Raw genomic sequence first — 24,685 nt, forward strand, 5'->3', positions numbered from 1 at the left:
GCAGAGCCATTGGCCATTATCTTTGAAAAATCATGGTGATCGGGGGAGGTCCCGGATGACTGGAAAAAAGCTAATGTAGTGCCCATCTTTAAAAAAGGGAAGAAGGAAGATTCAGGGAACTACAGGCCAGTCAGTCTCACCTCAGTCCCTGGAAAAATCATGGAACAGGTCCTCAAGGAATCAATCCTGAACCACTTAAAGGAGGGGAAAGTGATCAGGAACAGTCAGCATGGATTCACCAAGGGCAAGTCATGCCTGACTAACCTAATTGCCTTCTATGACGAGATAACCGGCTCTGTGGATGAGGGGAAAGCAGTGGATGTACTATTTCTGGACTTTAGCAAAGCTTTTGATACAGTCTCCCACAGTATTCTTGCCAGCAAGTTAAAGAAGTATGGGCTGGATGAATGGACGGTAAGGTGGATAGAAAACTGGCTAGATGGTCGGGCTCAATGGGTAGTGATCAATGGTTCCATGTCTAGTTGGCAGCCAGTATCAAGTGGAGTGCCCCAAGGGTCGGTGCTGGAGCCGGTTTTGTTCAATATCTTCATTAACGCTCTGGAGGATGGTGTGGACTGCACCCTTAGCAAGTTTGCAGATGACACTAAACTGGGAGGAGTGGTTGATACACTGGAGGGTAGGGATAGGATACAGAGGGACCTAGACAAATTAGAGGTTTGGGCCAAAAGAAATATGATGAGGTTCAACAAGGACAAGTGCAGAGTCCTGCACTTAGGATGGAAGAATCCCATGCACTACTACAGACTAGGGACCGAATGGCTGGGCAGCAGTTCTGCAGAAAAGGACCTAGGGGTTACGGTGGACGAAAAGCTGAATATGAGTCAACAGTGTGCCCTTGTTGCCAAGAAGGCTAATGGCATTTTGGGTTGTATAAGTAGGGGCATTTCCAGCAGATCGAGGGATGTGATCATTCCCCTCTACTCAGCACTGGTGAGGCCTCATTTGGAGTAGTGTGTCCAGTTTTGGGCCCCACACTACAAGAAGGATGTGGATAAATTGGAGAGAGTCCAGCGGAGGGCAACAAAAATGATTAGGGGGCTGGAGCACATGACTTCTGAGGAGAGGCTGAGGGAACTGGGATTGTTTAGTCTGCAGAAGAGAAGAATGAGAGGGGATTTGATAGCTGCTTTCAACTACCTGAAATGTGGTTCCAAGAAGATGGATCTAGACTGTTCTCAGTGGTAGCAGATGACAAACTAAGGAGTAATGGTCTCAAGTTGCAGTGGAGGAGGTTTAGGTTGGATATTAGGATAAAACTTTTTTACCAAGAGGGTGGTGAAACACTGGAATGGATTCCCTAGGGAGGTGGTGGAATCTCCTTCCTTAGAGGTTTTTAAGGTCAGGCTTGACAAAGCCCTGGCTGGGATGATTTAGTTGGGAATTGGTCCTGCTTTGAGCAGGGGATTGGAGTAGATGACCTCCTGAGGTCCCTTCCAACCCTGATAGTCTATGATTCTATGATACAGAAGGAGCACTTTTTCTGGCTCACAGTGATGTGGGGAGGCACATTAGTGCTGGCCAATATGTATTGAAAATGCAAACAGCTCATAATCTCCCATGGAGAATGGAATGGAATGAAGCCAACCACTCTCCCTCTGGGAAAGGGGAAGGAATAAGGGAAGATCTGCAGAGACCTCTGGGAACAGGGCAATAAAAAATCAGGACGAGCCTCACAGGCATGCAGAAGATGTAGACACATCAGTCCTATGCTCTGGGATGGAGCAGGGAGCAGCAACAATCCATGATAACACAGGGAGAGGAATCACATAACTGATGAGTTGAGATGGTGGAAGAGAAGCTCCAGTGCTGGCCCACAAGAATTGGGATTCTACCCCAGCACCAATGAGACAGTATATGGGAGAAGCTCTTTTGATGGCTCACAGTGATGTTGGGAGGCATGCAGACAGAAAGCAGAAGGCTAGAGTCCATAGTGCAGGCAATGTGATGTTTATTGGGATTAACAGGCAAGCATAACCATACCTCTGTATACCAGTAGAGGTTCTCCTTGCCTTCTTCTCCTCTTTCTCAGTAGGCCTAATTATACTTGTAGTGCATGATCCTGGTACCACCCCTTACAATTTATTTGGTAAGGTGTTAGGTCTGGGGGCTTCCGTAACACCTCTTTTGTACACCACGGGAGGGGTAGGGAGTAAGGTTATGTACCGACCAGGGTCAACTTTTCTTTGGCTTTTAGTGTTTTTATACCCATCTCCCTCGCCGCTCCCAACTCATTGTTTGACCTTGTCTTGGCAGAGGAGTTTGGCAGCCATCAATTTTGCACTGGTATATCAAATCCCCACCGTACCTAGCAACACTTGAACTCTATTTCTTATCTTTCTCACTTTACTAAAATGCCTTATCTGGCTGTAGGCAGCAGCAGCACACAGTGTCTTTGTTCCTTGTTCACATATGTCAACAAGGATATAAGACACAAACAATTGTAATTTAAAGACTTCAAAATTCAATGGGCAAACAAAACCCAAAATTCTATCTCAGGCAAATAAAAAGGCCTACATACTGTATTACCATCACTAACAGCCAGTATGTTTTGAAGATGCAAAAAGCCCAGAACTTCCCATGGAGATAGAGATGGGAAGAGAACAACCACTGACCCACTGGGAAAGGGGAAGGAAGGGCCTCTGACACCTTATCTCCCATCTCCAAATCTCATGTAGACGGTTCCCCTCCCAGGCTCAGGGAGACACATTCCTCTTGTCCCCGTTATTGCCTAAGGTCCCTCCCTTGACAGCCCCAACACTTACCAGAGATTTGAGATACCTCTCTTCTAGTTTCTGGTCTTGCTTGCACTTCTTTTCTCCCTGCTAAAATGACAAGGACTTAGAAGTGATCATTCCTGGGGTACAAATCCCACTGGGAGTAAGCCCAGGTTTCCATCAAAGACAGGATACACATCACCGTCTCTCTGCAAGAGGGCAAGTGTCCTACCCCATCCGCACAGGGCTCGCTGGGATAAACACCGCAGCAATGATTTGTGGAGATGCAAGAAGCTCATCTCAGTGAGGACAAGTGAGGTTAAGTAAAAAGACTCTTTGCTGACCCATGGGGATTGAGGTGCAGAGAAGGGACAGTGCAGTTTTAAACAAATGGTATTTCATATGGTAACATACATCCCATATGTCCTAGTAGGATTAGCAAGGGGAAATACAGCTATTGGTCAATGAGAGAGGAAGGGGAAATGCTTCAGCACAGACTCCTGAAGTTGGAGAAGAAAATGCCTCAGCACAGCTGCATGGGATGGAGGGCACTGAAACACCCCAGTGCTGAACACTGAGGATAAAAAGGAGACATTCCAACAATAACTACTGAGGTCAAAGGGCAAGAATACCCCCTCACTGGGATGGAGGGAAGAAGTCTATGTCCTACCTTGCGGGGCCAGGAGAGACATCCCAACTGAAACATAGGGGGAAAATATTCTAGCACTAAGCAAAGGGGATGCTATAGTGGGAAGAACCCAGCACTGCCCTTCCGATTATCTTAATTGGGGCCCTCCTCTCACAGCATCTTCTGGAAGAGCTCTGCAGTTACCAGGGCCTTTTCTCTTTCTTGGTGTCTCTCAACACTGGGGTCACCCAAAGGGGAAGGGGCAATACCCTATCACTCTCCCATGAACAAATACTTCAGCATTGACCCAAGAGGACAGGGAGCGGGACATGTAACATAAGGAAATATGCCCCACAACACTTACCTTTGCTCTCAAAATGATCAACCAGTGCTGCAACCTGGACTTTGCCCACATTTGTATCCTGTTGTTTATCTTCACATGAAAGAAAAGAATTCTCTTTACTCCATTTTTAATTTTCATTCTCTGTATCAATTACTGAGTCTAAGAGAACAATGGCCTGCTTTTCACACTGGTTTACCTGACATAGTTCCCATTGAAATCAATGGGAGCTGCAGCTTCTCAGTACCTTTGTCAGCAGGCTGCAAGCTTTTATATGTCAGGCTATTGCTCTATTTAAAAAGCTGTTCTCTGCACACCACCTACTGTAATGTGAGGCTCTAATCAGTCCCGAATGAAGGTGCATTTGGCCCTTGAATTCAGTTAAAGCAGAACTGGAACCACTATGAAGTATTATTGGATGCAGAGGACGGCAGGATGACATGATCCTTTACAAATATTCACCACTGACTTCCCAGAGTCTCATCTCTCCTTTCTCTGAAAGAGGAGAGAAGGAATTCTGCAAGGTGAGTGATGAGTATCCTCAGAATTAATGGCCTCCTTTTTCCTCTCACCCCCACCTGGTACTACAATGTAAGCCTGGGCTCAGATTCAGGCTCAAGTTCTTAACCCTTCTACTACACAAACACATCTCTCAAACTCTGGCTTGAACCCAGGTCCTAGGATCCCACAAAGGTGGAGGGACCAAACTTGAGTCAAGCCAGGACCCCAGGTTCAAGCCTTATCATTTTAGAACATAAACAGAACCCCACTGGATTCAGGACCTGGAAGTCCGCCAAAGATATCCTACAATCATGAGTGACACTTCCTGTCTCCTCACTCCCAAGAATTGTCAATTGACTCCAGGGAAAAAAAGAAGCAACCCCCTTTTTTTTAGTACAGCCAGTCAGCATACCAGGAATGACCATGCATACCAGCAAATAGCGAAGAAGATGGTGATGCTAGTAATTTAGTGGAGTGACAAAAAGCGTGGGGAGCAGATTTAGAAGCTCAAGATTGAACACTAAAAAAAAAGGTACCAGAACTGCACCTCTGGCAGTTTGCCTACAGCATGCTCATTTCATTACAAGTTTGGTAAGGTGCAGGGGAGAGCACTGAGCAACCAGTAATGCACAATGATGTGATCAGCTAGGGTGATGACCTGATGATCCCAGAACCCAGGATGAAAACTGATGAGAGTGAGCAGCAGGCACTGAATGTGGCTGTCATAAACAGATAGTTAAGGGTTAATGCCTCTTTTACCTGTAAAGGGTTAAGAAGTTCACCTAGCCTAGCTGACACCTGACCAGAGGAACCAATGGGGGAACAAGATGTTTCAAAAGCAAGGAGGGAAGTTTCCTTTGTTTAGAGTCAGTTTCAGTTTCAGTTGGAGTGAAAAGATCAAGGAACCAGCCTCTTATCAGAGTAGTAAGTTTTAGAAAGGAATAAATAGGTTTATGTTTATTTTCTTTTTGTAACTTGTCTTGGCATTAGGGGAATAATCAAATTTAGGTATTCTTGTGTGTACTAAGGTTTTTGCCCAGGGGAACATCCTGTGTTTTAAATCTGTTGTCTGTGAGATCAACTTGTATGCTATCTCCCAGCGGGTTTTTATTTTATTTTACTTTTCTTTTCTTTAATAAAAAGCCTTCTGTTTAAGAACCTGATTGATTTTTCCCCCTGGTTTTTAGATCCAAGGGGATTGGATCTGGACTCATCAAGGATTTGTGGGGGAGGGGAAAGGGAGGGAGAATGAGTAATTCTTCCTTGTTTTAAGATCCAAGGGGTTTGGATCAGTGTTCACCAGGGAATTGGTGAAGAAGTCTCTCAAGACTACCCAGGGAAGGGAGTTAGTACTTGGGAGTGGTGGCAGCAAAACCAGATCTAAGCTGATAATTAAGTTTAGGGTTTCAAATGCAGGTCCCCACATCTATACTCTAAAGTCCAGAGTTGGGGTGAAACCTATGACATGGTGAGCAGCGGTGAGGGATTGTAAGGAACCCAAAGCTAGATTTTTTTCCCTCCTTTGAATGCTGGGGAAACAGTGAAGGAGAGCTTCCCTGGAGTAAAACAGGTTAAGTTTTCTAACAGGGCTCTGTTAGAAAAGGCTTCCAGCTGTGATAGTTGGAGGGTAACTAACATTGCCAAACAAGTTACAAAACCGGTTTTACTTGTTCCTTCAAGTTACATTCACAAAGGAATTACAAGTTGGTTTTTTTTTGTTTGTTTGTTTGTTTTTACCTCTCACACAAAGATAGCTAAGGCAGACCGGGGAAAAAATGTCAGGCAAAGGAAAAAAAAACCCTATGCAACAAGACCTAGAATTAGCCAAATTCCAGCCTGAGGAGAGCCAAAAGGAACATAACAGACAGATGGCCAGAGATGAGGTTGCCCACAAAAGAGCTATGGAGGAGAAAGAAAAAGAGAGAGAAAGAGAAGAGAAAGCCAAAGAGGCTGACCACCAGAGGGCTATGGAGATCCAGAGGGAGTCCCAGAAGCATGCACTGGAGTTAGCAAGGGCTAAGCAGGATTTACCAGCCAACCCTAGCAATCCCTCTCCAGGTACTGCTTCCCATCCCAGAAAATTTCCCACCTACAAGGCAGGCAATGATACTGAGGCCTTCTTAGAAAATTTCAGAAGGGCCTGCTTTGGATACAGCATCTCTACAGACCAATATATGGTAGAGCTGAGGCCACAGCTCAGGGGACCCTTAGCAGAGGTGGCAGCTGAAATGCCAAGGGAACACATGAACAGTTATGAACTTTTTAAAAACAAGACCAGAATCAGAATGGGGCTAACACCCGAGCATGCCCGTTGGCGGTTCAGAGCCCTAAGGTGGAAACCAGATGTGTCATTTACCCGACATGCCTACCGAATTGGGATGCCTGGATATCAGAAGCGAGTGTTAAATCTCTGGAAGATCTGTCCTTCCTAATGCAAATGGAGCAGTTCTTAGAGGGTGTTCCTGAGGAAATAGAAAGGTATGTCCTAGATGGGAAGCCCAAAACCGTAACGGAGGCGCGGGAGATTGGGGCCAAATGGGTAGAAGTGGCAGAAAAGAAAAAAACTACTAGCAAGGGGAGCGAATATCAGAGAGGGCAAACCGAAACCAAACCCTACCACCGGGGGCAACCCTACATCCCAAGGGAAATCCCAGATGCCTTCTCACCCCACCACACCAGTCTCCACCAACCAAACTCGCCTCGGTGATACCTTAGCAGGGCAATGTTTTAAATGTGATGAACTGGGATATATAAAGGCCCACTGCCCCAAGAACCCCAACCGATTACAGTTCATTACACCACAATCACACCAAAGATTCCCAGGCCCAGATGCCTCTCAAATACCCTCAGAGGGAAGGGAAACCTTGAGAGTGGGCGGCAAGAAAGTTATCACGTGGAGGAACACTGGGGCACGTGTGACTATCCACCAATTCCTAGTGGACCCCAAACTCATCAACCCAAAGGTTCCGGTGACCCTTCATGTCACACTCTTTAACCTTGCCAACAGCCAAGTTGCCTGTCCTGTACAAGGGCTGGTCAGGAATGTGGACTTTTGCAGTCTATGACAATTATCCCATCCCCATGCTACTGCGGGAAGACTTGGCCAACCATGTGAAGCTAGCCAAGAGGGTGGGAATGGTTATTGACAGCCAGGCTAAGCAAGCTTTCACTCCCATCCCTGTTCCTGAGCCGTCCACCAGAGCCCCGTCTGTGTTACCAGAGACTGTGGAACCGGATCCCCTGCCAACAACTGCAACAGCTGTAATGGATCCAATCCCAGAGACCCAACCAAAGCCAGTCCCAGAACCGGAACTGGCAAAGCAACCAGCACCAGAACCGTTGCCAGCACTGAGTGAAGTGCTTGCAACCCTGTCTACAACTCCAATGCCAGAGGGCACCAGCGAGCCTGAACTGGCAGAAGCAGCAGATAATCCTACCCAAGAGGTTCAGCAAGAGCCTTAAATACCACATAGTGCACCAGCAGAGAGTGGTTCACAGTCAACGGAAACAACCCCATCACCTGCCTTGCTTCCAGAGGGACCAAGCCCAAGGCACAGTCCAAGGAGGAACTGATGTCTCCAGCATCAAGGGAACAGTTCCAGGCTGAGCACTATCTTTACAAAATATAGATATAGATATAGCAGAAGAAGAAGAAGAAGAAGAAGAAGAAGGAATATGAAAACAAGAGATAATTAACAAGGTGTGCTGCTTAAGATGTTTATTTAATATGAAATCAAATAAAAAGAAAATTAACATTGCACTTGGAGTACATGTATTTTACCATCCTTTCTAACAACTCAAGCTAGTAAACACACCAAGATGTGGCATACTGAAAACAGCTATAGAAATAAAACAAAGACGTGGCCATTAAGTGAAAGCATAAAAAAATATGCACCAGAGGCCCAATGTAATAACCTACTCCGACCATAGACCACTAAATCTTCAGTGAAAGCTGCTCAAAAAATGGAGCAACCAAAACACTGCCATGCTACAGACTTTTGCATGTCACAAAACTAGCCTTCTTGCATGCATATTATCTGCACACATAGCTCAGCTTTAAGATGATAAACAAATCTATGAGTGAACTAGAAATAGCCATGCTCATCGCAAACAGGCCGTCCTTATCCATACACAAAGTACACAGCTGCGTAGGGCACCAGGAAATTTTGGGCACCAAATTTCCTGGTGCCCTGCGCAGCTGGGTGCTGCTCCAGCCCCTGCCCCACCCCTTCCCCAGGGCCCCGCCCCTGCTCCACCCCAGCCCCACCTCTTCCTGCCCCTGCTCTGCCCCAGTCCTGCCTCCACTCCCCTGAGTTCTGCACCTGGTCCGGGCCTGCACTCACCGGCGGTGGGAAGTGCAGCGACCTGGCCCCAGCCGCGCCACTAGTGAGTGCTGGGATGTGGTTCCCCTACCCCCAAGCCAGCCCCCAATGGAGGCCCGCCCCCCCCCCACGGGGGTTGGGCTGCGTATGGCCCCAGAACAGCTAGGGACAGCCCTGATCGCAAATATTAATTTTCTGATACTGGAAAGGAGAGTAAAAGATATTTACCAGGCTTATGCAATTTCTCTGGAATGTCAACTCTTAATTTAATATTTCACACACAAAGAACAGTAAAAATAAGTAATAAAGCTACACAGAGAGCAAACAAAACCACAAACAAACAAGTGATGTAGAGACAGGCAAAGTTCTCATGGCTTCATACTGTGTGGGTCACCAACTCAAAAACTTAGAATAGGCACCTTAACTTTTTACAAGTCCCTTAAGTAAACTGAGCACATTAACACACGGCTTTGGAGTTTTTCTTTTTTTTTTTTTTTTCCAGTTCTCTTTATTGGCACTTATTTGGAAAACCAGTATAAATATTTAACAGAGAAGAGACATGTTGACCCACACACAATACAACTACTGTAATTACCTTTCTGTTCATGCATCTTTTAAAAGGGTTGGCAATCAGATATTGAGGCCCATTCATGAAAAATGAGATAAGCAAGATAAAAATCTATAATTTTGCCCTTATCACAAAAGAATGAATGCACAGTAAGTCTTTGGCATATGGCTGAGATTATAAAATAAAGCCATGCTGTATTAAAGCAAGCAAGCAGATGTTATACAAAATGTTGTGTGTCTGCCATTGGGAAAGGGTCTCAGAACTTTATGAAAACTGATCTGTGGAGTAAGGAAGCACAGTTGACAGTTGCAATAATTTAGATAAACATGGAGAGTCAACAATAAGCCATGTTCACAGTGTTTGAGCTAAGAGTGAGACCACCACATAGATCCCATATCTCCATATTATACAGGAGAAATAAGTCCTTAGTCCTCACTCATCCCAGGATCTTCACATCTTCTGTTTCCTAACCTTGTATGCTGCTGCCCAGTCAAAGTTCTGCCTCTGTGAAACAGCCATATGACAAGGTAGAGAACTAACACCATATCTTGTTTTAGGAAAGGCTCACTACATTCAGTGCCCACCTTTAGCTCTGCATTACAGTTTTACTGTTTGGGAAGGAAAAGTTTTGCTTCACTATTAAGCTCTTGGAGACTGGCAGACTCTTGCTTCTGCCTTGGGAGTCTTCTAGGTTTGCTATCATGGTGCTTGTGGACATACTAGCTTCTTTCAAATCCATTATAGGAATTCTCCAACATCTCTAAATTGATCGATTCCACACTTGTGATCAGTAATTTTTTAACTTTATAACATCAGAAATCTCTTTATGCTATGATACTGAGGAAGTGGAGGCTGCTTCTACTGGGTTGCTATTACTGTACAGAAGAGGTTAAAACATGGTATGTGGTCACGTAGCAGAGTTAAATGTTCATGGATTATCACTTCAGTCTGGACATAGTCACTCAGGGTCCCTCCTTAAGGCTTCCCTTCTCTCCAACTAAAACCAATTCTTAAGGCTATACAGCCTCTAATTTTCTTATCTGAAGCATTTAATTTAGGGATTTTAGCATTTCATGCACTGTCCCAACACACTATTAAAGTTCCTTCTGTGGGAAAACAGTGCTTGGAGAATGCCCATCACTCTAGATAGTCACATAGGGGATACAAAGGAAGCTGGTGATTTTGGCAGGCATATTTTCCCCATGTTAAGTCTGTATTTAGTCACACCAGCCTAAAACTTAGAAGAATCAGATTCAAGTCCTTATTCTGCCCCAGACTTCCTGTGTGATCTTGAACTCGTCATTCCAGGTGAGTTGTTCTAAAATGCTATTGTGAGTTAGGCACCCAAGTTCTATTTAAAGTTAATAGGACTTTGGGTACCTAATTCAGTTGCTTTTAAAATTCCACTTAGCCTCTGTGCCTCATTTCCTCATCTATAAAATAGGAGGAATAGCATTTCCCTGCATGCCAGGAGTCTTGGGAGGATCATACAGTAAAGATGGGGAGGTGTTCAGACACTACAGTAATAGGGACTGAATAATTAGTTCTCAGTTCTCCTATTCTCATACTCTAGTGACAAAGAGGGACAATGTAAATATATAGATTTAGAAAAAGCAGGCCACTTCAGCAGCACTGAAACAAGCTGTTAGGATATAGATATTCAGACCTGTCTGCAAAGGCCTATACTTTAAGAATTTAGGTGCATTCTTATCACTTAGCTAGTTATAGAGGTATAAAAGAAAGAATCAAAATCACTGTCTGTCTGTGTAATGGCCTTCTCTCACTGTGACAGTCTGCCTTATTTCAACATGACTAAACAGGGCCTCAATCTGTGGCTGTTAGGAAGGTGATCCAATCTATCACCTCCAGAGAAAGGGAAGAGCTTAGAAGATGTAAAAGGAAACTTAGTTTGATAGCATCCTGTCTGGCAAGAACTCATTTATCAATAGACACAGCTGGAAAACCCTTATGTCTGTATAAATGTAGTTGTAAAATCCTCACTTCTGTATTGTTTTGTATGTTTATTTGCATGGTCTCTGTCTGATTCTGTAATTGTTTCTATCTGCTGTATAATTAATTTTATTGGGTGTAAACCAATTAAGGGGTATAATTGGTTAAATAACCATGTTACAATATGTTAGGATTGGTTAGTTAAATTTCAGTAAAATGATTGGTTAAGGAATAGCTAAGCAAAACTCAGGTTTTACTATATAGTCTGCAGTCAATCAGGAAGTGTGTGGGAGGGAAATGGGAACAGGGACTGGGGACGGGGGAATTAAAATCATGTTTTGCTAAAGGGGGAAATGGGAACAGGGGGTGGGAACAGGAACAGGGACACAGGCAAGGCTCTGTGGTGTCAGAACTGGGAAGGGGGACACTAAGGAAGGAAACTGGAATCATGCTTGCTGGAAGTTCACTCCAATAAACATTGAATTGTTTGCGCCTTTGGACTTCGGGTATTGTTGCTCTCTGTTCATGCAAAAAGGACCAGGGAAGTGAGAGGGTGAAGGAATAAGCCCCCTAACATAAGCATCCACTGAAATGACACACCCTTGCTGAACACGTGTATTTGAAAGTGTATGTTTGTGTTAATTTGGAATCACAAAAAATCACTTACATTCAAGTGAACAAAGTTCTTATTTTGAGAAATTTGCAATGGGAATTAGGTAGTTAACAAAGGGCTGGTCCACACTAAGAAGCGGGGTTGAACTAGGGTACGCAAATTCAGCTACGTGAATAGCGTAGCTGAATTCGAAGTACCCTAGTTCGAACTACTCACCCGTCCAGACACCGCGGAATCGAAGTCCGCGGCTCCAAGGTCGACTCTGCCACCGCCTTTTGCAGTGGTGGAGTACCGGAGTTCGAACTATCGCTTCCGGAGTTCGAACTATCGCGTCCCGATTAGACGCGATAGTTCGAACTCCGAGAAGTCGAACTCACCGGGTCGACCCAGCTCGTAAGTGTAGACTAGCCCTTAGTGTAAATGGTGACAGACTGAGGTAGGAGATGAGTGAGGAAAGAAGAAAATGAGATACAGGTGTGTGTGCAGATGAACAGATATAGTCTTATCTGCCTGACTGTTTTTTTTCCTGTTCTTTATGTACAAAGCTATGATTTCTGGAGTTTAAAAAGAAAATTAATCTTTATGTCAACTGTTTCTTAGTTGTTATTTTATTTTTCTACTGGATAATTAAAGCACTTACCATTTCTTCCGCTTTCCACAACTGAGTTAGTTTCCCACTTTGTTGTCTCAATCAACACCACCTTCTGAAGTCAACACATTGAAAATATATGTGAGCATATATTTCTTGGAAAAACCTAGTGTTCATGCAGCATTAGGAATGAGAAACTAAATATTCAAAAATCAAAGAATTCCAAATGTTAAGGAGGAATAGACAAAACAAAATGTTATTAAACTAAAGTTAATATTATAAACATGTATCAATAACAGAGTGAGCAGGAAGACAATATTTAACATAACCTTGTATTTAAAAATAATCTGCAAACCAGGAATTTCAATGTAAAATTTACTTGTCCCTATTAAAGAGTTTAGTATCTAAGTGCATGCTGGAGGAAGCCGCCTATTTCTGCTCAGGATACACAGCCATAAACTGTATGTCTAAACCATTTCTTGCATGAACTACACTGTAGAGTCACTTTCACTTTCTTGCTGGTCCAGTGAATATTTGTTTATTCAACATGGAAAAGCTTCAGAAGGATAGAAAACCCCACATCAAAATATCGCATGACCCAGTGGTTGTGCCATTCACTAGAGAGGTAGGTAAACCCTATTCAAGTTCCTTCTCCTCATCAGACAGAGGGATAAACTGAACTGGGGTTCTCCTATATTCCAGGGGAGCACCTTAACACCTGAGATAAAAGTTAGAAGGGAGGTCTCCCCCTCCTCACACTGCTATTCTGTGAGCAGGTCGGCATGCTCTGAGCACTCATTACTCTATTGTTTTGTATAGAATCCCTGGTACCCCAGCCCACAGTGCCCGGCATAGTTAGGAATGCACATTTGAAATGGATACATAGGTCCAAACTTTCCCATGGATGGGAAAAATACTGCTTAAAACAGAAAACTAAATAACCGTCTGCATGTGATGTTGTCTATGTATTATTTTGGGGAAAGAGAAAGTGATTAAAGTCTCAAACTGGGAGTTTGTTCTAGAATGTCCTTCTTTATCTTAAGGAGGCAGTAATTGCTGACAAAATGTATTATACACATTCAGCAAGCTGTCTCTCTCTTTTTTCCCCTCCTACCTTCTGGCTACACCTGAAATCAGGCTAAAATTCTCACAATAAGTTTGTATTTTATTCTTTCAAGACCAAGATTTTTCCCCTATATCCTGATCTCCTTATTTACATAAAATTAATGTAGATTGATTAAAGCAAGCAAGGATTGTCCTATTGTCTCCTAAACTAGGACAGTTCCATTATTAGCTCTTGCCTCAGAACATGGATAATAGATGACTCAAAAAGCTACACAGACTCAAGTATTTCATAAAGCAACAAATATTGAAAAAACAACAAGCATGAAAATACTGAAATAGAGGCCAGCAATCCTACCGGAATAGATGTCATCTCTCTGCATTAGTTCTGCTGGAGAGTGGTATGTTTCACCTTCCCACAGTAAATCATATACAGCATACATATACATATCATATACAGTGTGCAGTATCTGTGGACTTTACTCAAGTTACTGCTAATAATACTGATAAGGTTGATCTGTGCTTCCAGGGCACTCCCATTCATGGGGGGATGGTGCGGATCTTCCTGCTAGACAGAGGGAATGAGCCTTTTCTATGTCCCATCAGATGGCACAGAACACTCTGTTTCCCTGCTCCCTCACCTGCTGTGTATTGGGCTTGTTCTGCAGGCCGATGTAAAGGGGAAACAACAGGGTCATGGACCTGTCTCTTCACGGCCCCTACACCTCAGAGCCACAAGGACACTTGCACTTCAGTGTCTGATCCTTGCTTGCTCCACAGAAGAGAGAGTGGGGGGCACGACAGAGAGGCTCATGGCACCTTAGCCCCTCTACACTTTTGTCATTGTGCATCATCAGAGCAGCCAGGCCCTTTCTTGCCCCAAATCAATTGCATGTTGTTTTTCCAGTGAAAGCTGCTCAATTGTACCCTGCAGCTTTCCTGAGCAACACGAGATGGCCTGATACAAGTGATGGGTGGTTGTTGAGCTTTCTGAGTGCTTGTGACTGCTTTCTGAACCATTTGGGATCTACACCAGAGGTGAAAGTAAGCCAGTACGGTCCAGTACAGCTTACCGGCAAGAGCCAGTACACCGTGCCGGACCGCATCGGCTTCTGCGGCGGAAATTTAAAGGGCTTGGGTTGGGGAGAGTATTATAATGCATTATTTGGCAAGTTTGGTGTTTCCATTTTATTTACATGATATAAATATATAATACCTCAAACCAATTATTTTTTTCCATGTAAATTCTAGTTCCTTTAGCTAAAGAGCTTAAATTTGTTAAATAAGTCTTAATAGCGAACAAGAGTGGTTTCTTTCAAAATAAATCTGCCATTTTTATCTTTAAAAATTCTCATTAGGACCAGCTGTGAATGGGTGGGTGCATGCAAGGTATTGCTGCTTTATGCTCAGTTTGTGGCATGTCATTCAGGACAAAGCCAGGGAAAACAATCAATCTGTTATAATTAGACTTATCAACATGATACAAATATTTTATGAGTGTGAAATGTCTTTGTAATGGGTGTTATACTGCACTGACCAACATGAAGTTTGAATGATTGATAATGGATGTCACTGGACAGATCTTTTTATTTGCCTCGACATTAATGAGCCACGGCATTAAAGGGTAAGCGGGGTCTCCAAGGATCACAATGGGCATTTTGATTTCCTCTACGATGATCTTCTGGTCTGGGAAAAAAGTCCCGGCTTGCACCTTCCTGAACAGCCCAGTGTTCCAAAAGATGCGTGTGTCATGCACCTTTCTGGACCAGCCTGCGTTAATCTCAATGAAATGCCCACGGTGATCCACAAGCACCTGGAGAACCATAAAGAAATAGTCCCTCCAATTAATGTACTCGGAGGCTAGGTGGGCTGGTGCCAGAATTGAAATATGTGTGCCATCTATCGCCCCTCCACAGTTAGGGAAACCCATTTGTGCAAAGCCAGCCACAATGTCATGCACCTTACCCACAGTCACAGTTCTTTTGAGCAGGATGTGATTAATGGCCCTGCAAACTTGCATCAACACAATTCCAACGGTCAACTTCTCCACTCCAAACTGGTTAGCAACCGATCGGTAGATGTCTAGAGTTGCCAGCTTCCAGATTGCAATAGCCACCCGCTTCTCCACCGACAAGGCAGCTCTCAATCTCATGTCCTTGCACCACAGGGTGGGGGGTGAGCTCCTCACACAGTCTCATGAAAGTGGCTTTTCTCATCCAAAAGTTCTGCAGCCACTGCTCATTTTCCCAGACTTGCATGACGATGTGATCCCACCACTCAGTGCTTGTTTCCCAAGCCCAAAAGTGCCATTCCACGGTGGTGAGCATGTCCCTGAATGCCACAAGCAATCTTGTGTTGTATGCGTTACTCAAGTCGATATCATCGTTGGAGTTCTCACTGTCACTTTGGATCTTAAGGAATAGCTCAACTGCCAAATATGATGTGCTGGCGAGACTCGTCAGCATATTCCTCAGCAGTTCGGACTCCATTCCCACAGACTGAAAGGGAAGAGAGAGTGCGCAACACAAAAAACATTGAAAGATGGCGCCAAGTGTGGATGGAAGCACAGGGATTGCTGGGATGCGAACTGATGCATCACAGGGTGTTGGGATAGGATCCAGAATGCCCCCCCCTTCCCACAAGCCACAACGCCAGAATGGGAAGAGGTGCTCTGTGGGATAGCTGCCCACAATGCACCGCTCCCAATGCTGCTGCAAGTGCCGCAAATGTGGACATGCCAGTGCGCTTGCAGCTGTCAGTATGGACAAACAAAAGCGCTTTCCCTACTGCGCTCTACAAAGGCTGGTTTAACTCAAAGTGCTCTACATTTGCAAGTGTAGCCATGCCCTAAGACACTGGAAGTGACTTTGAATTTAAAATGTGAGCCTGTACATCTGAACTGCTTTTAGGGCCCAATCCAAAATGCATTAGCAAGTGAAAGGAGTCCCGTTGATTTAAATAGGCATTGGATAGGGCCTTCAATGAAGAATTGTCCATTGCATTGTAGTAAGCAGCAGATGCTCAGTCACCCCAATATGTGCAGAGTAGAATATTAGTAATGTGGCCTGTGTGCATTGACTATCCACCAATGGCCCTGAATATTGTGTGCAGGGAGAAAGTGATGAGGAGACTGTGGATGCACATCATCTCCATGGTACAACCTTGGTCTTGTTTCACCTTAAACCCTGATCCACAGAAGAGGGGTCTGGCATTTTAAATGCAGATTTTTCACCCTCCCCCTGGGAAAGATCCTCCTTACAAAAGGTGGACGGACTCTCCTGCCCCCCGTCACCTTCCATCTGGGCTTCCCTCTCTGGGTCAGATACTTCTGTGTCCCCCAAAAGGGAAGATGACCCTGCTCCAGCTGTGGGCTCACAGCTACCAGCTATGACAGACCCTTCACTCGACAGCAAAATTCCCCCCTTTTTGCTCAGGTTGGACTTGCACCCAGCTACAGAGTCCTTGGCATCTGTTCCCACTGCAGCAGTCACCAGGACCCCAAATTCCACCTTTGGGACCTATGTCTCTGTGCACCCCAGGGCAGGCCCTGCCCCCTGCTGACCTGCAACTTCCTGCCTGTCAGCAGCTGGAGTGGCCCCCCTGCTACAAGGTGGTACATTCCCCTCACCTGGGGAGATGATTAAGGGACAGGAGCTGGCTTTGTCCAGCCCCTCCCTCTGGAACTTGCCTTGAGCCCCAGGGCTACAGGAACTGCCTACAACCATCCCTGGCCCCAGAGCTGAATTCTTTACTGCTACAGAGGAATCTAAGAGACCCCCTCCTATTTCCCCAGCAGTCCTTGTGACTTCATCCCCCGCTCGGGGCTTTTAGCACAAGATTCCTGCTCACTACTAACCAACCCTGGGACAGATTCTGCCACATTAAAGAAATCATTCCCCAGTACAAATGGAGCAGAATTGTGTGCCACTGTTGCAACAGTCAGCTCAGCCTGCAAACCCATAGTTTGCATGTGTACTTTAGCTAAAGGTGCAAGGACTTTGTAACCCACCACCAGGTCTAATTCTGCCACTTTCCCTGACAACAAATCCTTCTCCTGGATCAGGTCCCTCCTGACCACAGAAATTTCAACCCCCGTATCTCTCAATCCAATGAGTCATTTACTGTTCAGTTTAACAACATGCATATGCTCACTGCTTGGTTGTGAAGAAGCAAGCTTTACAAATCCCGTGTGGAAAGAGGCAGCAGCCAGGCTCTGAGAAACAGCAGCTTCATGTATTACTTGCTGCTTGTTTCCACTTAGCAAAGGGACATTTATTCCTCTGGTGCTCAGTGGACTTACAATGATAGCTCCTCTTGGCTTTGTACAGGAAATTTCGGACGAGTAACAGGGGAATGGGGAGGTGAACGCCCAGCCTCCTTTTTCTCAGGGGTAAAACAGTGATTCTGCTTTCCTCCAATCCTTTACTCCTCTGCCAGTTGTTTATGTTTAATTGCAGCTTGTGCTTGCTCATAAGAGTCTGCTTACCTAGCTAATTCACCCACTGCATTTACCTTTTTTCTCCCACAAATACTGTTTTACATCATCATTGCACATATTCAGGAATTGTTCCTGTGTAATCAAATTACACAAAGCTTGTAATACCTTTCCCCGTCACCCACTTATGTACCAAACCTCTCATTTCATTTACATAGCCACATTACTCAACCCAGGTCCCCTCTTAAGACTCCTGAATTTAACCCTGTAGGTTTCAGGTGTAACCTGAAACTGTTTCAAAACCAGTTCCTTAAATTTATCATAGTTTGAAGCATCATCAATAGGCATCTTATTGAATATGTCCAGAGCTCTTCCAGTCAATTTTGCTATCAATGTGGTCATCTTTTGATCTTCAGGGATTGCATGCAGGGTACACAGTCTCTCAAAGGTGATGTAATATTCAGCAATATCACTGGATTCATTATACTGTGAACATATCACTCCCAGTTATGGATTTTTGGGGAAGTGGAGCCAGCAGCTGAAGGGTTTTGTCTCTTCAACTCCATAACAGACAGGTCATGCTTCTGGGCCTCCATAGCTGTCTTGTGGGCAGCCTCTTCCCTGGCTGTTTCTGCCTCCATAGCTCTCTTGTGGACAGCCTCCTCTGCATTACTTTCTAATTGTCTTAATTCCAACAGTCTTTTTTGTTTGTTTTCTTTCTCTTTTGCTTCCAGTCTAGCCAGCTCTAGTTTAATAGCTGCTTCACTTGTAGTCATTTTCCTGCTTTCTTGTGCTGGGCCACACCCCTTCTGCAGTTCACTGAAAGTGGGATGCACTCAGCTCAGGGGCTTCTTAGTTAACAGAGACTTTCACAGTGCCCAGTGTTCAGCCTTTCTGGGCAATTTGCAACCTGTGCAGTTCTAGGTTGTTCTGATCTTCACTCTTACTTATTTTGCTTCCTTTTCTGTCCCTTCTTCCCTTACACAAAATAAGCAAACAGAAAATAACAAACCAGCAACCACTTTGTCTGTTCTCCAGCCACCACACTTAAAACTCACTTAAAATCACTACCAGTACCTCAAAGCAATCAGCTGTGCACAGATGCTGCTTGACTAAGCCACTGTGATGGTTTAGATCACAGAAACCCCCTTGGGAACTGCCACCTGATGTGCCAAAACTACTTCTGCTCCTGCTTTTCCTGCCAGCTTGGGACTCCAGAACCCTGTCTTGTTGAGCCAGACATGCCAGTCTGCTCCAACACAGACACCGGGTCTGAACCACATGCCCCAAAGCTGCAGACTTAACTAAAAGCAACTTAAGAAGTATTCCTGTCTTTAACACTCAGGGTATGTCTACACTACGAAATTAGGCTGAATTTATAGAAGTTATTTTTTTAAAATCATTTTTATACAGTCGATTGTGAGTGTCCCCACACAAAATGCCCCAAGTGCATTAAGTCGGCAGACTGAGTACACAGTATGGAGGCTAGCGTAGATTTCCAGACCATTGCTCTGTGGGTATCTGTGGGTAGCTATCCCACAGTTCCCGCAGTCTCCACTGCCCATTGGAATTCTGGGTTGAGATCCCAATGCCTGACAGGGAAAAAACAGTGTTGCAGGTGATTCTGGGTACATGTCGTCAGGCCCCCACTCCCTTCCTCCCTCCCCTGTGAAAGCAACGGCAGACAATTGTTTCGCACCTTTTTTCAGCCTAGGCGCCATAGCACTGGGATTATGGAGCCCGCTCAGGTCACCGCAGCAATTATGAGCACTATAAGCACCATGCACATTATCCTGGAGTATATGCAGAACCAGAACCTGCCAAAGCAAAACCAGGCGAGGAGGTGATGGCAGCGCAGTGACGAGAGTGATGAGGAAATAGACATGGACATAGACTTCTCACAAAGTACGGGCCCTGGCAATGTGCACATCATGGTGTTAATGGGGCAGGTTCATGCTGTGGAATGCCAATTCTGGGCCCTGGAAACAAGCACAGACTGGTGGGACCGCATAGTGTTGTAGGTCTGGGACGATTCCCAGTGGCTGCAAAACTTTCCCATGCATAAGGGCACTTTCATGGAACTTTGTGACTTGCTTTCCCCTGCCCTGAAGCACCAAGATGAGAGCAGCCCTCACAATTGAGAAGCAAGTGGCGATAGTCCTCTGGAAGCTTGCAACGCCAGACAGCTACCAGTCAGTCGGGCATCAATTTGGAGTGGGCAAATCTACTGTGATCCAAGTAGCCAATGCAATCAAAAAGCTGCTGATATCAAGGGTAGTGACTCTGGGAAATTTGCAGGTCATAGTGGATGGCTTTGCTGTAATGGGATTCCCTAACTGTGGCGGGGCAATAGACGGAACCCATATCCCTATCTTGGCACCGGAGCACCAAGCCAATGAGTACATAAACCAAAAGGGGTACTTTTCAAAGCTGCTGCAAGCACTGGTGGATCATAGGGGACGTTTTACCAACATCAACGTGGGATGGCCGGGAAAGGTACATGATGCTCACGTCTTCAGGGACTCTGGTCTGTTTCAAAAGCTGCAGGAAGGGACTTTCTTCCCAGACCAGAAAATAACCATTGGGGATGTTGAAATGCCTATATCAGAGGGGTAGCCGTGTTAGTCTGGATCTGTAAAAGCAGCAAAGAGTCCTGTGGCACCTTATAGCAGCAAAGAGTCCTGTGCCACAGAAATGACTATAGTTATCCTTGGGGACCCAGCCTACCCCTTAATGCCATGGCTCATGAAGCCATACACAGGCAGCCTGGACAGTAGTCAGGAGCTGTTCAACTATAGGCTGAGCAAGTGCAGAATGGTGGTAGAATGTGCGCTTGGATGTTTAAAAGTGTGCTGGTGCAGTTTACTGACTCGGATAGTCCTCAGCTAAACCAATATTCCCATTGTTATTACTGCTTGCTGTGGGCTCCACAATATCTGTGAGAGTAAGGGGGAGACATTCATAGTGGGGTGGGAGGTTGAGGCAAATTGCCTGGCCACTGATTACATGCAGCCCTACACCAGGGCAGTTAGAAGAGCACAGCAGGGCATGGTGTGCATCAGAGAAGCTTTGAAAACCAAAAAAAAATACTGTCAGGGACAATACTTGGTCCTGCTAGTGAAGGCAGGGGACTGGACTCAATGACCTTCAAGGTCCCTTCCAGTTCTATATTTTTCCATTATTTTTTTCTAATTTCACGACTGGCCAGGCCATTATGTGAAAGTTCTGTTTGTTTCTCCTTAATGAACCCCACCCCCTTGGTTCACTCTACTTCCCTGTAAGCTAGCCACCCTCCCCTCCCCCCTTTGATCACTGCTTGCAGAGGCAATAAAATCATTGTTACTTCACATTCATGCATCCTTTATTAATTCATCACACAAATAAGGGGCTAACTGCCAAGGTAGTCTGGGAGGGGTGGGGGAGTAGGGAAGCACCAGGTGGGGTGGGGGAGGAGGGAAAGACAAGGCCACACTGCACTTCAAAACTTATTGAATACTAGCCTTCTGTTGCTTGGGCAGTCCTCTGGGGTGGAGTGGCCGGGTGGCCGGAGGCCCCTCACCGCGTTCTTGGGTGTCTGGGTGAGGAGGCTATGGAACTTGGGGAAGAGGGCTGTTGGTTACACAGGAGCTGTAGTGGAGGTCTGTGCTCCTGCTGCCTTTCCTGCAGCTCAACCATATGCTGGAGCATATCAGTTTGATGCTCCACCAGCTGAAGCATCAACTCTTGCCTTCTGTCAGCAAGCTGACGTCACCTATCCTCTTCAGCCCTCCACTTACCCTCTTCAGCCTACCACCTCTCCTCGTGTTCATATTGTGCTTTCCTGCACTCTGACATTGTCTGCCTCCACACATTCTGCTGTGCTCTGTCAGTGTGGGAGGAGAGCAGGAGATCCGGGAACATGTCATCCCGAGTGCTTTTTTTTTTTTTTTTTTGCCTTCTAATCTTCACTAGCCTCTGCGAAGGAGAAACATTTGCAGCTGGTGGGGGAAAAGGGAGAGTGGTAGTTAAAAAGACACATTTTAGAGAACAATGTGTACACTCCTTCCCATTAAACCTTGCTGCTCACATTACACAGCACCTGGGCTTTCGTTACAAGGTCGCATTTTGCCTCTTATATTGAGGGCCTGTTGGTTACACACACTGGTGTGGTGTGAGAGGTCACTCATGCAGGGCCAGGCAACAGAATTCAGCTTGCAGGCAGCCATGGTAAGCCACAGTCTTTTGGCTTCTTTAACCTTCATAACATGTGGGAATGGTTTCAAACAGCAACGCCCTCATTTCCCATACCAAGCGGCCGTTGGGTTGGCCATTTAAAATGGGTTGGCAATTTAAAAGGAGGGGCTGCAGTTTGCAGGTTAGCATGCAGCACAAACCCAAATAACCCCCCCCCCCCATGCAATTCTCTGAGATGATCACTTCACCCCTCTCCCCACTGCGTGGCTAACAGCGGGGAACATTTCTGTTCAGCCACAGCCAAACAGCCAAGCAGGAATGTCCCCTTAATAAAAGCACCCTATTTCAACCAGGTGACCATGAATGATATCACTCCCCTGAGGATAACACAGAGAGATTAGAAACAGATGTTGTTTGAATGTCAGCAAACAGTGGGACCATATGCTGCCATGCTCTGTTATGCAATGATTCCAGACTACGTGCTACTGGCCTGGTGTGGTAAAGTGTCCTACCGTGAAGGACGGAATAAGGCCACCCTCCCCAGAAACCTTTTGAAAAGGCTTTGGGAATACATCCAGGAGAGCTTTATGGAGATGTCCCTGGAGGATTTCCACTCCATCCCCATACACATTAACAGATTTTCCATTAGCTGTATTGGCCGCGAATGCCAGGGCAAATTAATCATTAAACACACTTGCTTTTAAACCATGTGTAATATTTACAAAGGTACACTCACCAGAGGTCCCTTGTTCGCCGTCAAGGTCCGGGAGCACGCCTTGGGTGGGTTCGGGGGTTACTGGTTCCAGGTCCAGGGTGAAAAAAGTATCTTGGCTGTTGGGGAAACCGGTTTCTCCACTTCTTTGCTGTGAGCTATCTTCAATCTCTTCATCATCATCTTCCTCGTCCCCAAAACCAGCTTCCATGTTGTGTGATTCTCCAGTGACAGAGTCAAAGCACAGGGTTGGGGTAGTGGTGGCTGCACCCCCTGGCATGGCAGGCAGCTCAGCGTAGAAGCGGCATGTCTGTGGCTCTGCCTCGGACCTTCCATTTGCCTCTCTGGTTTTGTGGTAGGCTTACCTTAGTTCCTTAATTTTCACATGGCATTGCTGTGCATCCCTGTTATGGCCTCTGTCCTTCATGCCCTTTGAGACTTTTTCTAATGTTTTGGCATTTCATTTACTGCAACAGAGTTCAGCTAACATGGATTCATCTCCCTATAGGCGAGAAGATCCCGTACCTCCTGTTCAGTCCATGCTGGAGCTCTTTTGAGATCCTGGGACTCCATCATGGTCACCTCTGCTGAAGAGATCTGCACTCACCTGCACCTTGCTATGCTGGCCAAACAGGAAATAAGATTCAAAAGTTCGTGGGCCTTTTCCTGTCTACGTGGCCAGTGCATCTGAGTTGAGAGTGCTGTCCAGAACAGTCACAATGGAGCACTCTGGGATAGCTCCTGGAGGCCAATACCGTCGAATTCCATCCACACTACCCCAAATTCAACCCAGCAAGGCCAATTTCAGCACTAATCCCCTCATCAGAGATGAAGTAAAGAAATCGATGTAAAGAGCCCTTTAAGTAAAAAAAAGGGCTTTGTTGTGTGTATGGGTCCAGGCTTAAATAGAGGTAACACTGCTAAATTAGACCTAAAATCGTAGTGTAGACCAGGCCTCAGATGCCCAACTCCCAGTGGGGTCCAAACCCCAAATAAATCTGTTTTACCCTTTATAAAGCTTATACAGGGTAAACTCATTAATTGTTCGCCCTCTATAACACTGATAGAAAGATGTGCACAGATGTTCCACCCCCCAGGTATTAATACATACTCTGAGTTAATTAATAAGTTAAAAGTGATTTTATTAAATACAGAAAGTAGGATTTAAGTGGTTCCAAGTAGTGATAGACATAACAAAGTAAATTACCAGGTAAAATAAAATAAAACACACAAGTCTGAGTCCAATACAGTAAGAAAACTGAATACAGACAAAATCTCACCCTCAGTGGTGTTCCAGTAAGATTCCTTTTACAGACTAGTCTCCTTGTAGTATGGGTCCAGCAATCACTCACACCCCCTGTAGTTACTGTCCTTTGTTCCAGTTTCTTTCAGGTATCCCTGGGGGTGGAGAGGCTATCACTTGAGCCAGCTGAAAACAAAATGGAGGGGTCTCCCACGGGCTTAAATAGACTTTCTCTTGTGGATGGAGACCCCCCTCCTCTTTCCTATGCAAAGTGCATCTCCAAGATGGAGTTTTGGAGTCACATGGGTAAGTCACATATCCATGCATGACTCATTTTTTTCAGTCAGAAGCCGTTGCTTACATGCTACCTTGAACATCCTCAGGTAGACTTCTTATGTGGATTGGACCCTTACAGGATTCATTGTCCTTTAAGTGTTTCTTGATTGGGCACTTAATTTGCACATTCCTTTCTCAAGAAGCTGACCAAATGCTCTACTAAGGCAACTTAGAAATCAAGCAAGTATACAGCCAATATTCATAACTTCAAGTACAAAAATAATACATGCATACAAATAGGAGGGATGTATTCAGTAGATCATAACCTTTACAGATATATGTTACATGGCATATGTAGCATAAGACATATTCCAGTTATGTCATATATACATTCATAAGCATATTTCCATAAAGCCTTATGGGGTGCAACGTCACAGTGGTGCCATGCTGAATGAAGCTGTCACCTGCCTTCAAAATCTGCAATTTCAAATGTTCAAATACCATCAATGAAAGTGCTCCTCCAAAATCCAGCAGTTGG

The sequence above is a fragment of the Mauremys reevesii genome, linkage group 22, assembly GCF_016161935.1.
Source record: "Mauremys reevesii isolate NIE-2019 linkage group 22, ASM1616193v1, whole genome shotgun sequence".
NCBI classification, from domain to species: domain Eukaryota; kingdom Metazoa; phylum Chordata; order Testudines; family Geoemydidae; genus Mauremys; species Mauremys reevesii.